The sequence below is a fragment of the Camelus dromedarius genome, chromosome 5 (genome assembly GCF_036321535.1).
Source record: "Camelus dromedarius isolate mCamDro1 chromosome 5, mCamDro1.pat, whole genome shotgun sequence".
NCBI lineage: Eukaryota > Metazoa > Chordata > Mammalia > Artiodactyla > Camelidae > Camelus > Camelus dromedarius.
The window spans coordinates 23,759,383-23,774,265 of record NC_087440.1 but is presented as its reverse complement, the minus strand read 5'-3'; the positions used below and the strand labels follow the sequence as shown (position 1 = coordinate 23,774,265).

The window sequence follows — 14,883 nt, the reverse complement described above, 5'->3', positions numbered from 1 at the left end:
TCTCAGTCTTGATGTTTACTGAAGTAGCAGAAAATCTGTCAACTCTCTCTCTGCTAAAATACTACTGTTCAGTGCTGTCATCTTCTTTTTTTCCAATATGTATTATAACCCCAATCCTAATGCTTACCTGGAGAATAAAGTCAGCCCTAAAATCTCCATTTTTAATTTGGGTTTAATTCTTCACAATTACCTATGTACTGTGGGAATTGTCTTTTCTGAGGCACTAGTTCAGAGACAAATTTAATTTTGTATAAAACCAGTCATGCGTTTAACCTTACTTCAGTACTGCCTGGAAATAACTTCTTTTCTTTTCTGGGTTTTGACTTAACTGATGAATGATATACAGCTGTAGTAAGTGGAAGGCAAACCACCAAGTGGCCAGCTTTAGAAGGACAATGTGGACATTAGGCCCAGAAGAAATCACATGGGAATATGAGCACCAGGGCCCCAACCCAACAACCCACAACTCTTTTGACTCTTCTGTCTTGCTGAGCTGTAAGGGCATGAGTTTGATTTACATTCTTAGGCCTGCCTCACATTGTGGAGGATCTTAGCTGCGTGTTGGGACAATTTTCAGTGCACAGTTCCTGCTCCACAGAAAGATGGGGCACTGAAGCATGACCCAGGGAAGAAACCTGGTAAAGGATAAGCATCAACTCTGCTTTCTCTCTCCTTCTAGAGCCTATTTCTCTCTCCATCCTTTCTCTCTCTCTCTCTCTCATTTTTTTCCTATAAATTCATCTTCTCCTTGATAGATTTGAGAAATTCCCAGAGAAAAGCCATGGTTTCTCATGAGGGCAAAGATCTGTCAGATGTGTGAAGGTCATATGATGAAGTCATTGACCGTTGTGGTGGGTTAGTGTTTCCCCCAAAATTCATGTCCATCTGGGACTTCAAAATGTGCCTTATGTGGAAACAGATTCACTGCAGATTTAAATAATTAAGAATGGAGATGAGATTCTATTGGAGTAGGGTGGGCTCTAAATCCAATGTATCCTCATAAGAGAAGACATAGAGACACACACAGAGAAGAAGGTCATGTGAAACAAGAGGCAGAGATTGGAGTGATGCAGCTATGAGAAACATGGACTGATGATGGCCACTGGAAGCTAGGATGAGGCAGGAAGGATTCTTCCCAAGGGCTACAGAGGCAGCACTGCCTTGCCCATACCTTAATCTCAGACTTCTAGCCTTCAGAGTTCTTAAAGAGTGTATTTCTGTTGTTTTAAGTTTGTGGTAATTTGTTAATGGCAATCCTGGGAAACTAACACAGTCATCTAATTCCCTTCTCTGGAGTTTTGGACATTGTGCTCGTCCAACTTTCTACCTGCCTCTCTGACAATCCTTCATTCTCTTCCCCCATGCTTTTCCTCTTGTCTGCAGCCTTCATGATGGCACTCCTCAAAATTCTGGCCTTGGCCGTTTTCTCATTTTACATTCCCTGGCCAATCTTATCCAAGTTCATGATTTTAACTCCACTTCTCTGCTAGTAATTCACAAACATAAAGCTCCAGCCAGACTTCTCTCTTGACATTTACTTTTAATGTCCTGCTAGATATCAAAAACTGATGTCAAAAAGCCCATATTCAAAACTGAACTCACTTTTAAAACCCCCTTCCCTTACATTGTGCTCCTCCACCATCTCTTCTTCTACTCTTCATTCCTTATTCTCTATTTATTATCATGTACCATATTTGGTCCAATGATAAAAGCCAGAAACCTTGAGTCATCCAAGAAGCCCCATGTCCCCTTCCTCCCAACAGCCAATGTTTCAGCAACCTGTTTGTTTTATCACTTTAAGTTTCCCTGAATTAACTCTTTCCTAGATCAGGTCCTTACCAACTTTAATCTTTTCTGCTGTTGATAGGGTAGTTTTCTAACTGTCAATGTCACTGCTCTCCACACTGTCCCCTAGTACTGCAGTTATCACAGTATCTCTAACATCCAGCAATGATAGGATTACTTCCCTGTTTAGAATCCTTCAAGTGTTCTCAATTGTCAAAGGGTACAAATTCAAATTCCTCAGAATGGTTTGACTATCTTCATGTCCCATTATTCCCCAAGACTCTTAACCTAACTTTAGCCACACTGAACAACCTGCCATTCTCTGAATATATACTATAGCTTCAAACATTCCCATGGCTCTGCACATCTGTTCCATCTTTTGAAATACCCTTCCTCCTCCCCATATTTATTTGGCTCACTGGGAGATTCTTGGTGTCTCCCAAAAGTGTTCTCTGAGTCCCCAGTCTGTTTTATATGCCCCTTCCTTGGGTTACCAAAGCTCCCTACAGAAACACATACACCACATTCTCATTATTGATAGTTTTCACCTAGAAGTCTCACTAGACAACAAAGTCCATGAGAAAGGGACAGTGGTCAATTTACAGCCAACAAATATTTTAGAAATAATAAAAAATAAAGTGTATGTGTATGTATGTGTGTACGTATATATATATATACATATATATAAAAGAAATATAAAGTAGCCCATGTGTATCAATGTATATTTTAAACATTGATAAGGCAGCTATTATCAAAGTTGCTGTGATTGGGACAAATACTGAGGATGGACGAGACTTGAGGAAGGCTTTGAAGAAACAGTAGGTCTTATACAATTAGGATGTGATATTCTGGACAAAATAAAAAGCAAGGACCAATTTGGCATTAGGACTCAACAAGATGATGGATTTAAATAGTAAGCTGGCGGTTAGTTTCTTTACCTTGACACTGGTGGCTCTGACTGGTTTTACTGAAGGACCAGGCTGGCATGACCTCATGTAGTTGCTCCATCTGTGAATGGAAGTGCTGTTCCTACAGTTCTTCTGGTTACAGAAGATGGCTGAAAAATAATAAAAAAAGAAAACTATCTTCAAGTAACTGGATATTGTTCAAATGAGTCAGAATCCTAGCTCATGGTTTCAAATGAAACAGGGAGATGTATGCAACATTCAAGTTACTCCTTAGCATGTTAAATTGCTCCTTCCATGAACCATGGAGGATGAAAGCCAGTTAGTATCAGCTGGAAAAAAGACTTGGGAATTTCCTCTAGTGGCTGTACTCAGGCCTGAAAATAGCACTACTGAAGGTCTGAGCAGCCAATTTCATACTTTACTTTCTATATTAAGCCTCATATGGAGCAAAATTTCAGTATCTTTGGACAAAACTGACCAAAACATCCAGTTATTTCTTGTTGCTTTTCTTGTTAAAAAAAAAAAAAAAAAGCAGCACTTGAGAGCAAACTTATCAAAGGGACTCTGTTGAATGGCCTATCACATGATCCTGAAGATTAGCATTACTAAAAATGTGAAATTGTTTTGGACTTCTCTCCAGAAACCATATGATTTAATTATACTTAGTTTTATTTAATATGGAGTCTCTTTGCCAAGATTCTGAGGACTTGAGATATGAACATATATTCCTTTTCATATTCTTTCTCATTATAGGTTACTATAAAATATTGAATATAGTTCCCTGTGCTATGCAGTATAAACTTGTTTATCTATTTTATATATAGTAGCTATTACCTGCAATTCTAGAATTCCCAATTAATCTCTCCCCATCCCTTTTCCCCTTGGTAACCATTCTGTCTGTGAGTCTGTTTCTGTTTTATAAATAAGTTCACCTGTGTCTTTTTTTTTTTTTCAGACTCCACATTTAAGGGATATCATATGGTATTTTTCTTTCTCCTTCTGGCTTACTTCACTTAGAATGACAGTCTCTAGGTCCATCCACATTGCTGCAAATGGCATTATTTTATTCTTTTTTATGACTGAGCAATATTCCATTATATACATATACCACAGCTTCTTTATCCAGTCATCTCTTGATGGACATTTAGGTTGCTCCCATGTTTTGACTATTATAATTAATGATGCTATGAACATTGGGGTGCATGTATATACACATATATGTATGACTGAAACATTATGCTGTACACCATAAATTGACACAACATTGTAAACTGACTAGACCAATAAAAATTTTTTTAAGATATAAACAAAGGAGAAAGTAGTTATCAAACAATTTACATTTTATAGACAATAGACTTAAATGACTATATGTTAAATTTACTAAAAGAAGTTTGGTAGGGTTGAATAAGTTAATAATTCCCCAATCAATACACTTTGTAAGGATTTCCACGAACGGGCCAAGGAATACCGGACTGACATAGCTTTCAACAAGGAGAATACAGGCAGAGGAAAAAGCAAAAAAGAAAATTCACTTCATTTTCCCTTCAATCTTTTTCTGCCTGGAAAACAATTGGGACTTCTATTTTTTTAAGGCAACATGCAGATTACCTATTTTAGGATTAAGTCAATATTTATCATTCTTATTGTAAACATTAGGATCTACAAGAATTTAGTGTGTAGTCCATCAGCCAAGTTAGAGAGTCATCTTCATCTGTGATTTTCTAATACCCACCAGCTACAAATCAATCCGGTTGGTCCTAAAGGAAACATCCAAAAGTCTTTGATCTGATGGCATTTGGGGAGAAGTATTTGCTATGTTTCAAGAGAAGTAGTAGGAAGAGAGTTAATTTCAGCTACTCAGATATAAAGCATTTCTTACCAACAATTTTTCCCTTGGTGAAAGACTCTTCTCTAAGTTCAACACTTCTATTATTTTATGGTTTTGGAATGTTTCTTCCTAATTTGTTAGGGTTGAGTCTCACCACTCTTCATTGATTCTCAGGTATCACTTTCCTGAAACCTTTATTAATACCATGTCAACATTCTTCTCACTCTTCTATTCTACCAATCATCATACCACGCTTTTCAGTATAATCTAGGATGCACAGTTCTCTAACCACTTATGTTGTTCTACTTCATCCATCATTATTCTCATTTTACAAATAAAGAAACTGTCCTTAAACATCTCTCTACTTTAAGCCAGCAAAGAAAAGGCTGAAAAAACATTAGGACTTCTAGTGGTCACACTCTTAAATCATAAGAAGACCCTGACATTTTCTCTCAGTTTTACAAAACTGTCAAATTGTTTAAATCCTCATAATATCAGGAAAATCAAAGGAGTACTCAGGATGACATGTTCACTGTACTAGAGTCTTTGTTCTCATGCAGAAAATTCCTTTTCCACTGGATCATGTAGGAGAAAGGTCAATGGTGAGCAAAGTCCAGGCTGTTGCCAATGCCTTGAGTTCTGATTATTTTTAACTACTGGGAGTGGGTGGGAAGGATTCAGTGCAGGCATTAAAGAGGACTGATCAGACTATAAATATTTGGCTGTTACTATTTTCATTAAAAGAAAGTCTGAACACATAATGCAGTGCTAAGGAAGGGACACAAAATTCTGGGAGGGAGAAAATTAGCTCTAAAAATAAAAGCATTATCAATTTACAAAGTTTTGGTTTCTGTTTATTTTTCTTCTCTGTAAACATAAGGGATATGTAATAAATGTTGGCTAAGCTGACTCACACAAGCAATTGCCCAAGACTAGTAAGTATCTCCTATGAAGCCAGATCCTTATTGCTTTAAAATATCATAAGAGGATGTGTATTCAGTCAACAAGTACACTTTCCAGACCTGTTGTTTTTTACACCCTGCTTATATAAAGATTCTTCCCAAATGGCAATGGAGTGAACATATGAAGGATAGCCCCAGACACAAATGGACACATAAAGTTTCTATAAATTCATTAGCTCAGAGAAGGAATTTTTTAAAAAAAATCAGTTTTACTTATGGATACGTTTTGTATTAAGAGACAAACAAATCTGGGAAGGAAAACTTGGAGAAGACTTGAAAAACTGGAATTTATTATATTTAGCACCTTATGTAGATGAAACCATTTCTGTTGGTTGAAGATAAGAAAAGTGTTACCCAATTTGCTCATAAATGATCATACCTTGTGAAGGCACAGAATAAGATTTGGGGAACTTGTTTGTGCAGAGAATTCTGACTTACTCAGATGAAAGATTCCAGTGCAAGACAAGTTTATGGTCTGCCAGGAAATGAGGCAAATATGTAGGACACACGATGAGTCAAGGTAGAAGAATCAACTTTAGTTCTTTTCCTTTCAAATGCTGAAGTGCTGCTTCTATTGGGAGTTTATTTTTCTCTCCTTTGGGGTAGTAACACCAAGATTTGATTAAGGTTAAGAAACAATGATCTAATCAGTACCAACCTTTTCTTTCCTACCTCCTGCAATATAATTTCCTAGGACAGTATCAAAGATATATAACCTACACAGGAGTCAAAGAAATAGACACAGCCTTTGGAAGCTGACTTCAAGACTTTGAACAGATAGGCGCTCTAGAGATAAGCGCTTTGATCCCCTGACTTCACTACTGTCTATGACACTCATGTTTCTGCCATTGTAGGACATTTTCTGTTTGCTAACACTATTTGAATACTACACCATGAAATCTAGAAATGCTTTTTATTTCTATCACGTATGAGGAGGGAAAATTCACTCACCCACATCTTCTAAAAGGAAAGAGTTCTTTTTACACAATTCAGCTAAGGACTGTGATGTGCTAGGGAGTGGAGTTATACATAAGATGAGGAAATTCCATAAGAAAGATCCTAGGGAAAAGGCCCAAGAGGTGGATGGGGCTTCAAGGGGCTGCTTAAGATAACCCAGTCCCTTTCGGTTCCTGGGAGAATGTGAAGATCTAGAACCAGACCTAAAAAAGCAGAATAAAGAAGAATCCATGGCATTGCTGACCACTTTGATCCTAGATTCTGAGAAGTTGGCGAGTGCTCATTTTCCCCATTTTATAAGTGGAAAGGCATGAATACTTCAATGACTTTGGTTTCCCAACATTTCTCCTTTCTGAAGAAGGAGCCAGGAAGCTATTGACTTCTTCCAAATGATCTATTAGACTGCAATCTTTTTTTTAGAGCCCTTTAAAAGGTGACAGAGAATTCAGAGTTACCCAAAGCACAGATTATAAATGCCACAAGTAGAATCACTCTTCTGACCTCACGAAAAGCAGAGCCTTTAAAGTGGGCACGCCAAAGGGCCAGACCTCAGGAGTGAACTGATTTCCCGAGAGCACTGGGAAGCAACTCAGGGAAGAGTTTTGTCTGCATCTGCAGCCTTGGAGACTAGAACTCCAAATCTGTCTAGATTCTGGAGAGACCTTAGGGGTATACATGCTGTAAAATGTAACTTCCTGTCTTTTCAGGAAAAACTCTTAACACGGCTAATAAAATGAGCTCCTAATGAGGCCTCTCAGACATCAAATAGGCAGAGTGAAAACACACTTTCATGAGGTAAGTGTAAGGGGATCAGAAACATGCCCCCATCCCCAAAAGAATTTCCTTTCAAAGCCATGTGGGCTAAGAGTTTAAGGATACACCATACTTTGCCAAAGCCAGGATATCTGGAGTGAGACTTTGAAGATATCAAAGGATTAATGAGTGCCTAATTAGGAACCAGCCAGTAGTCACCCAGGCTTTGTGTCAACCTCTACTGCTGCCCAGCCTGACTGTGGAGTTTCAACTCCATCCACCATCACACCCCACTTTCTTCAGTAAGTCTGTTTTAAAAAGAGCTGCTCTGAAACATCACTCTAATGAAAGAGTGAGTGTGAGCAAATTTTTCACTCCTAAAATTTGTGGAGTCACATAATCCTGTTGAATCTCCCCATAACAGTAGGTACACAGACAATGACACCTTCAGAATTTATGATACAAAGTTAGGAACTATGGGTTTAACATAATTGAAGATGATTTCATCTTAACACTGAGAAGAATTTCCAGCAAATAGTTGCCTTCAGGGGGATGGATGGCAAGTTGTTTCAGAAAGCAGTGAATGTTTAGCCCTGGAACTGAGGCTGAGCAATACCTGAAAGGAGTAACATAGCCCTTAAGTTATGACATGATATGATATGATATGGAGTCATATGATATGGTACTCAAATAAATTGGCAGCTGTAATTGACAACCTCTACAATTCCTTCCTTCACTGAGATCCTATCACAAATAGATGTGGACATAGAAGACCACTTTTACTGGTTAATAACAACGGTTTCACTCCTCAGGAAGGCATTTAGTTATTATTGGGGTCTTTGTACAATATTCGTGGGGTCAGGGAATCAGTTTCTACCTATGCATACCTACTACCTGGTCCAGTCTTTGTTCTGTTCCCCCTAAAAATCTCCCTTGAGAATACTGGAAATTTCACTTTATAGGTTCAATTTGTTTGCGACTTGAAGACTGTTTGATTTCTGAAGTCTTTTTTAAAGCGTAGATACCCCTGGAGGCATCAAAGATGATGTTTACTGCAGCCACTCCTAGGTAAATTATGGACCAGGAGACATTTAGTGAGCCTGTAGAGCAAGGCTTCCCAACCTTGGCACTACTGCTATTTTGTCATGGGGGCAGTCCTGCAAATTGGAAGATTCCTGGCCTCTACCCACTTGATGCTAATAACACTTCCACCCACTTGTGACAACCACATGTCTCCAAACGTTGCTAAATGTCCCCTGTGGGGTAAAAATGCCCCCAGTTGAGAATTACTGATGCTGTCAAGAGGCAGAAGATAAAGGGGGTACAAATATGGTGGAGGAAAACCTGTGACCTAGGCAGTGAGGACATGAAAGGGAGGTGTCACCAAATTCACAATTTTTCCTAGGGTTAGGCCTGCTTACAAAGAATAGTTTTCCATCACTCACATTTGCTTTATCTTCCTGTACCAGGGAGAACAAGAAGCCCATTTGGATATCTCTGAAACTCCTTGGTGTTTGTATCAGTTACAGTTTTACCAGAGAAATAGAACCAGTAGGACAGATGGGGACACACACACACACACACACACACACACACGATTACATGTTATATGACCCTTTAACTCGCTGACTAGGCAAGTCCAAAATCCCTAGGGTAGGTTGTCAGAAAGGGCAGGCTGGAGTTCTTTGTGACTTGAAGCTATAGCCTCTGGGAGGAATTTCTTCTTCAGGGAAACCTCAGTTCTGCTCTTAAAGCCTTTTAATTGATTGATTCATGCCCACCCAGATTCTCTAGGGTAATCTCCTTTACATCTCCTTCAAATGACTGTAGATGTTAATTATGCCTACAAAATACCTACACAGTAACACCCAGGTTAGTGTTTGGTTGAGAAATTGAGGTCTACAGCCTACTTATGGGCATAAAACTGACCATCACAGTGTTCTAGAAACTATTCCTCAGGCTCTGATGTTTTGTCCATGAGCACATTCTTCTGCTCATCTCATTTCAGCTGTGCTGTAGGCCCTGGTCATTCACAGGTCCTGTTCCTGGCATGCATTTGTGATACTGCCCTGCTGTGACCAGGCTCAGAGTCCAAAGCCTGCATTGCATTTTCATGGACTTAAGAGTATCTTTAAAAGGATCTAAAGAGACATTTTCCAGAGAAATACAAATGGCCAAAAAGATACTTAACATCATTAGCTATCGAAGAAATGCAAATAAAAACCACAATGAGATATCACTTCACACCCACTAGAACGACTGCAATAAAAAAAAGATAGATAATAACAAGCATTAGTGATAATACGAAGAAATTATAACTCTCATCTACTGGTGTTGATGAAATGTAAAATGGTGCAGCTGCTTTGGAAACAGTCTTGGCAGTTCTTCAAAAGATTAAATGTTGAGTTACCGTACAACCTAGCAATTTCACTCCGAGGAGTACAGCCGAGAAAAATGAAAACATATGCCCACACAAAAAACTTGTAAACAAGTGCTCCAATCAGCATTATTTATAATATCCAAAAAAGTGGAAGCAACCCAAATGTCTATTAACTCATGAATGGATAAATAAAGTGTGGTATATTTGTACAACAGAGTATTATTTGATCACAAAAAAGAATGAAGTACTGACACACACATGGATAAGCCCTGAAAACAATATGAATAGTTGAAGAAGCAAAGCACATATTATGCCATGTATTGAATGATATCACATATTGTATGATTCTTATGAAATGTTTGGAATAGGCAAATCCATTAGGACAGAAAGTAGATTCATGGTTATCAGGGGCTGGAAGGTTCAGGGGAAATAAGAAGTGGCTGGTAATAGGTATGGGGTTTCTTTCTGGGGTGATGAAAATGTTCTAAAATTGTAGTAATGGTTGCACAACTCTGAGAACATACTGTACTAGAAACACTGAAGTATAAATGAATAAATTGCACAGTATGTAAATTATGTCTCTCTCTCTCTACACACACACACACACACACACACACACACACACACACACACACACACACACACACACACACACTAGACAGTATCCCTCTGGAAGCCTGGCAACAGAAGAATTGAACAGACCTGTCAGGGCAGGGTTTTCACAGACTAATGATTAGCCAAAGCTCACGACACCTGCTGGCTTCAAGCCGGGGACAGAAGCAGGCCTACAGATGTTCCTCTGTTGCCTAGTGTTTGCCACTCATACCCATCAAACTAGAAGAAGGTAACTCTTCCCAGAGCAGAGAGTCGTACTCAGCATCTCCCTTCCTGGGCCACTCTCTGACGACAGCTGTGTAGTCTGCCACCTAGAGCAGGGTGATGAGGGTGGAACCCATCCAAGAGAAAACTCAAACACTTGCCGAGACAGAGTATTAGCTCAGGAGCTGCTCTTTTACCTCAGTGGCTTAAGAATTTTGATTCATTTGGTAACAGTTTATCTTTGATGATGTATGAAGGCATGACTCAGTTTTGTGGCTTTTAGCACCTCAATGCTGGGAACTCACTAAAGTCCATTTTACTTATTCCAGAGACAGCCCTGGACTTCTGCCCAACCTTCCTCCTTGCTCCTGGCTCCCATAATAGGGAATTTCTTGTATGTTGGCCTCTCAGGAGAGGTGCTCAGGAGAAATGCTGTCACTTCACCATTTCAGCTCTTGTTCTTTGAGTGCCTTTCTGTCCTTTGAATCTTCTATTAAAGTACAAATATTCGTTATCAGATAATAGCTTTAGGTAGGATTTTCAAACATGGGACACAGTTTGAAAAAGATTAATACAATTTTTCTTCAGGCTTGACCTTGTTAAGATTAGGGCAAGAGCAATGGATTTTTCCAGCAGGAACGTACCAAGTAGTTGATGGCCACTTTGTTAGGCCTGATCTCTGGTGCTGGGGTGTCCAGAGCCTCATGCAATTTGAGTGCTCTTTTGTCTACCAGCTTATGGGCAAAATAATTTACACTGACATTATGACTCAAATTCTGCAGGCTTGTTGCCTTCACTCACATAACTATAAGAACATGGTTCCAGGAAAAGTTCCCCCAAGGTATTTCTGAGTTTCCCTATGGAAGCCTCACAGGTGTTCAAGCAGGCCCTCCACATGCTGCTGTTTCCCCTGGATTTCTGCTTCTGATCTTCCAACCCATCTGGGCAACTGCGTGTATCCACTAGGCTCTCACTCTATCTACCATCTACAACCCATAGAAGAAAGCTGTCTAGCACTGTGGGCTGTTTCCCATTGCTTAAAGCACCAACAGAGCCCTGGGTTTCTTTCAGCCCTTCTAATGGCCCACATGAAAGCGTTTAACCAGCTCTTGCTAGAGACTGTTTGAAAACAATTCTGTGTTTTAGATACTGTGAAGCACCAGGTTCTCTCTCTCCCACTGTTCTCCCCCACTGACCTCCCAAGTATCTGTGCACAAACCTTCTCATAGGTACATTCAGGCAATGGAAGCCAAAACCCAATTCAGACCCAACAATTCCAAGTCATAGTCAGACATCCCTTCAAAATTCTCTATTCTTCAGGCTAAGCCAGAGTCAACTTATCTTATACTCAAGTTCGATAATCTTTATTTATTTTATGCTCAAGTTTATACTTGAATACAAAAAGCCACATTTTCAACTTATTCATTTATAAGGAAAAAGCATTACCAAATTAGCATTTTTTTCTCTCTCTCAATACAAAAAGGTACTTAGGCAGCCAAGCTTTTAGAAGAATTACTGGTAAAAGACCTAAGAAGAGTAAAGAATTATATAATATGAGTGGCAACCATTAATAAATTATAGCAGCCTTTGTTTATGATATTTAAATTAGATTTTTCAAGTTTCCATCAGCCACATAGTTACAAATCAGTAGTATAGATCTCATCCTTTAAATCTGGTTGCCTTTTCCTAATCTTAGTTGCAAAGAAATCCTCAAATTCTACTGTACCTTAGCTTTTCACCACTTTTAAATCATGACCCTTCCTATGATTAGGACTTGAAATAGAGAACAGTTTAGAATTTACTAAATAAAGCTTTGATGACACCTTATTAATTAGGGTTGGTCTGACTGTAGATTGCTGTGTAACAAGACTTTATAGGAGTTGCCACTTCTATCTATGTTTATGTAACAGGATGTGAAAATGGGACACTTGGTTTCCCAGCCTTTTAGATGATACAAAGGCCAAGAATAATGAGGATTCTTTAATGGGAATGGGAAGTGTTACGTACTTCTCCCCACGTCCCAGGGTCAAGTGCTAGGCTGTCTGTGCAGAACAAGCTAAGAGAGTCAATAAACAATCCTGCCAATATTAGCCTATCACCTCCTCTCAGCTTCATGAGAAAGGCTGAAGCAGTCAGTAAAGAAGAATGTCACCAGGAGACTTCTGCTAGGCTGTGATGTCCATCCCCTCCTGTGGGGATGGGAAGGAGAGTTCTTCGCCTCAACTCAAGTCAACTGAAGAGGAGCTTGAAAAGAACCATGTGTAGAGCTTGACATGCATCCACTGGAGCTCGAGAACCTAGGAACTGCATCTGAGTCTCACTTGGGAAAAGCTAAAAGTGAGAGCTGGGGGCCGTGGCTAGCCTTGCATGGTAGTAGGAGAAGTGGCTGCCATTGGGAGACCTATGCTTCTAGTCTGACCTTCTCCATGTGCCAGATGTGGACCCGAGAAGAAAAGCAAAACTGGATCACACAGAGAGGCCAAGAAGTTTGCCTGGATGGTGAAGATACCCCAGTAGAGGAGAGACTGGTCAAGAACCAGGAATGGAGAACAGCTTAGAAATAAAAAAACTGCAGGAGGCATTACTTAAATCAAGGAAACTGCAGTTAAGAGTCCCAGGGATGAGACGGGGTCTTTGTAAAACACACATACACACACATACCAATGAGAAAGAAAGCCTTGGAACCCACCAAAACAGGAGTTACCAGAAAATCCAAGGAACCCAGCCAAGATTTCATCCAGGATGGGGAAAACAAATTCAGAGAGTAATTGGAAAAGGCAATAATCAGAAAAAATAATAGGCATTATTATTTAGTTAGTCAACACAGTGGTTACTATGTTTAAAAGGCTTTACTTATATTAATCCATATAATTGCTTTCAGTGTTCAATAGTGTTCAATAAACCAGTTACACTTAACCCTTCCTATCATTTCCACATCTAACAAATATATTATTAATATATGCTAATGCTATATTAATATATAAGTTATTCATAAATATATTAAGTAGCTATAATGTGTAACTTAATGTTGAAAATAGTCATGAACAAGACAGGTATTTTAATGAGAGGGACTATATCCAAGTAGACAAATAAGAACAAACTGTGGTAAGTGTTGTAAGGCAATTAATGTGGTGCTGCAATAGAGTACTTGGAGAAAGTCAATCCAGGCCATTGTCTAGAGAAACTTGGGAACATCAATGTGTGATTCAACTTGAATTACCTCATTGAGTTAGCCACAGAGTTCCATCAACTATCAATCACAGAGCTCATTTGGGCCAAAAGATTCTGTCATCATATGTGTTAACATACCCGAAAGTCCATTTTCCAACCTAACATTGGCCAACCACAGCAGAGGGGTCCGTTCTTTAAAGTTCAGTTTTTGTTTCTTCACTGGGATTGAATCCAGGTGTGAACCTCAAATTTATGCTATTACTATCAATCAACATACCCAGAAAACTACCAGTTTTCAACTGCATTTTGTAGTGAGAGGCTAGGCTGGGCATAGGAATCTATTATTCTCAAAGATCCCCAAAATCTTTTGAGAATATGAGTCTCAGAATCTTGCTAAGAAGCAAATGAGACTTAGTTAAGTTTACCTTCTCTCCTATTCTCCTCGAGTTCTTTGTTTCAAAAATCCACTGGAGGAACTTCAGGGCCAAGAACTGTTGTGAGGACTTAGAAACCTGGTATTATTCTCTCTGTCCCCCTAAGGCCCATGTGGCCAGTGTCCCTCTGCATAATCATTTCATTCTTTTTCCACACTGGACAGCTTCCTCTGTCTGCTCATACCTTCTGCTCACAGATATCTTTGGCTTATTCTCTACTGTGGTCCTGATGGTTCCAAAGATCTATTCATACCCTTGAAGCTTCAGTTCCTACTTTAGTTACTATACCACCATGGTTCAAAAATATTAATTATATAATATACCATCATTTGAATAAGACCTAGCAGGAACAGAAGGAAACATAATTATACAAAATACACACATAGACTGTGTGACATCCTGATTCCAAGTACGTAAAATACCAGGAAGGACATATGCACCTTAGAATAAAAGAAGTAGAGTGATTGGTAATTTGGACAGCAGAGGATTAGGGCTGTTCATCTTCTACACCAACCAGATTATAAATTTCTGGACAGCCAGGGGCTGCTGGCTTTGGTGCTCACCCTGTCAGCCAGTTTGGGCTACATCCTGAAGCTGAGTAGCACTAAACACATTGGCCTGGGCTGCTGCCTTCAGGAGAGTTGTGCCATGGCAGCTCCCCTAAAAGATTCTCGAAGTAGATAAGAAATGACTTACCAAGTGTTATTTAAAAAGAAGAATGTTCATAGCAGCACTATTTACAACTGCCAAGATATGGAAGCAACTTAAGTATCCATAAACAGATGAATGGATAAATAAGATGTGGTATATATCTATAGTGGAATACTACTCAGCCATAAAAAAGAATAAAATTTCACCATTTGCAACAGCATGGACGGACCTGGAG

General features: G+C 39.2%; 1 long non-coding RNA gene across 1 annotated transcript in view; it reads right to left on the bottom strand.

Annotated features, from left to right (window-relative positions):
• Positions 1-14,883, bottom strand: part of LOC135321389 (uncharacterized) — a 349,273-nt gene that overhangs the window by 85,596 nt on the left and 248,794 nt on the right. Inside the window, exon 4 of the long non-coding RNA XR_010381123.1 lies at positions 2,724-2,842. This is a non-coding gene — a long non-coding RNA (uncharacterized LOC135321389). The remainder of the gene's footprint in view (positions 1-2,723; positions 2,843-14,883) is intronic.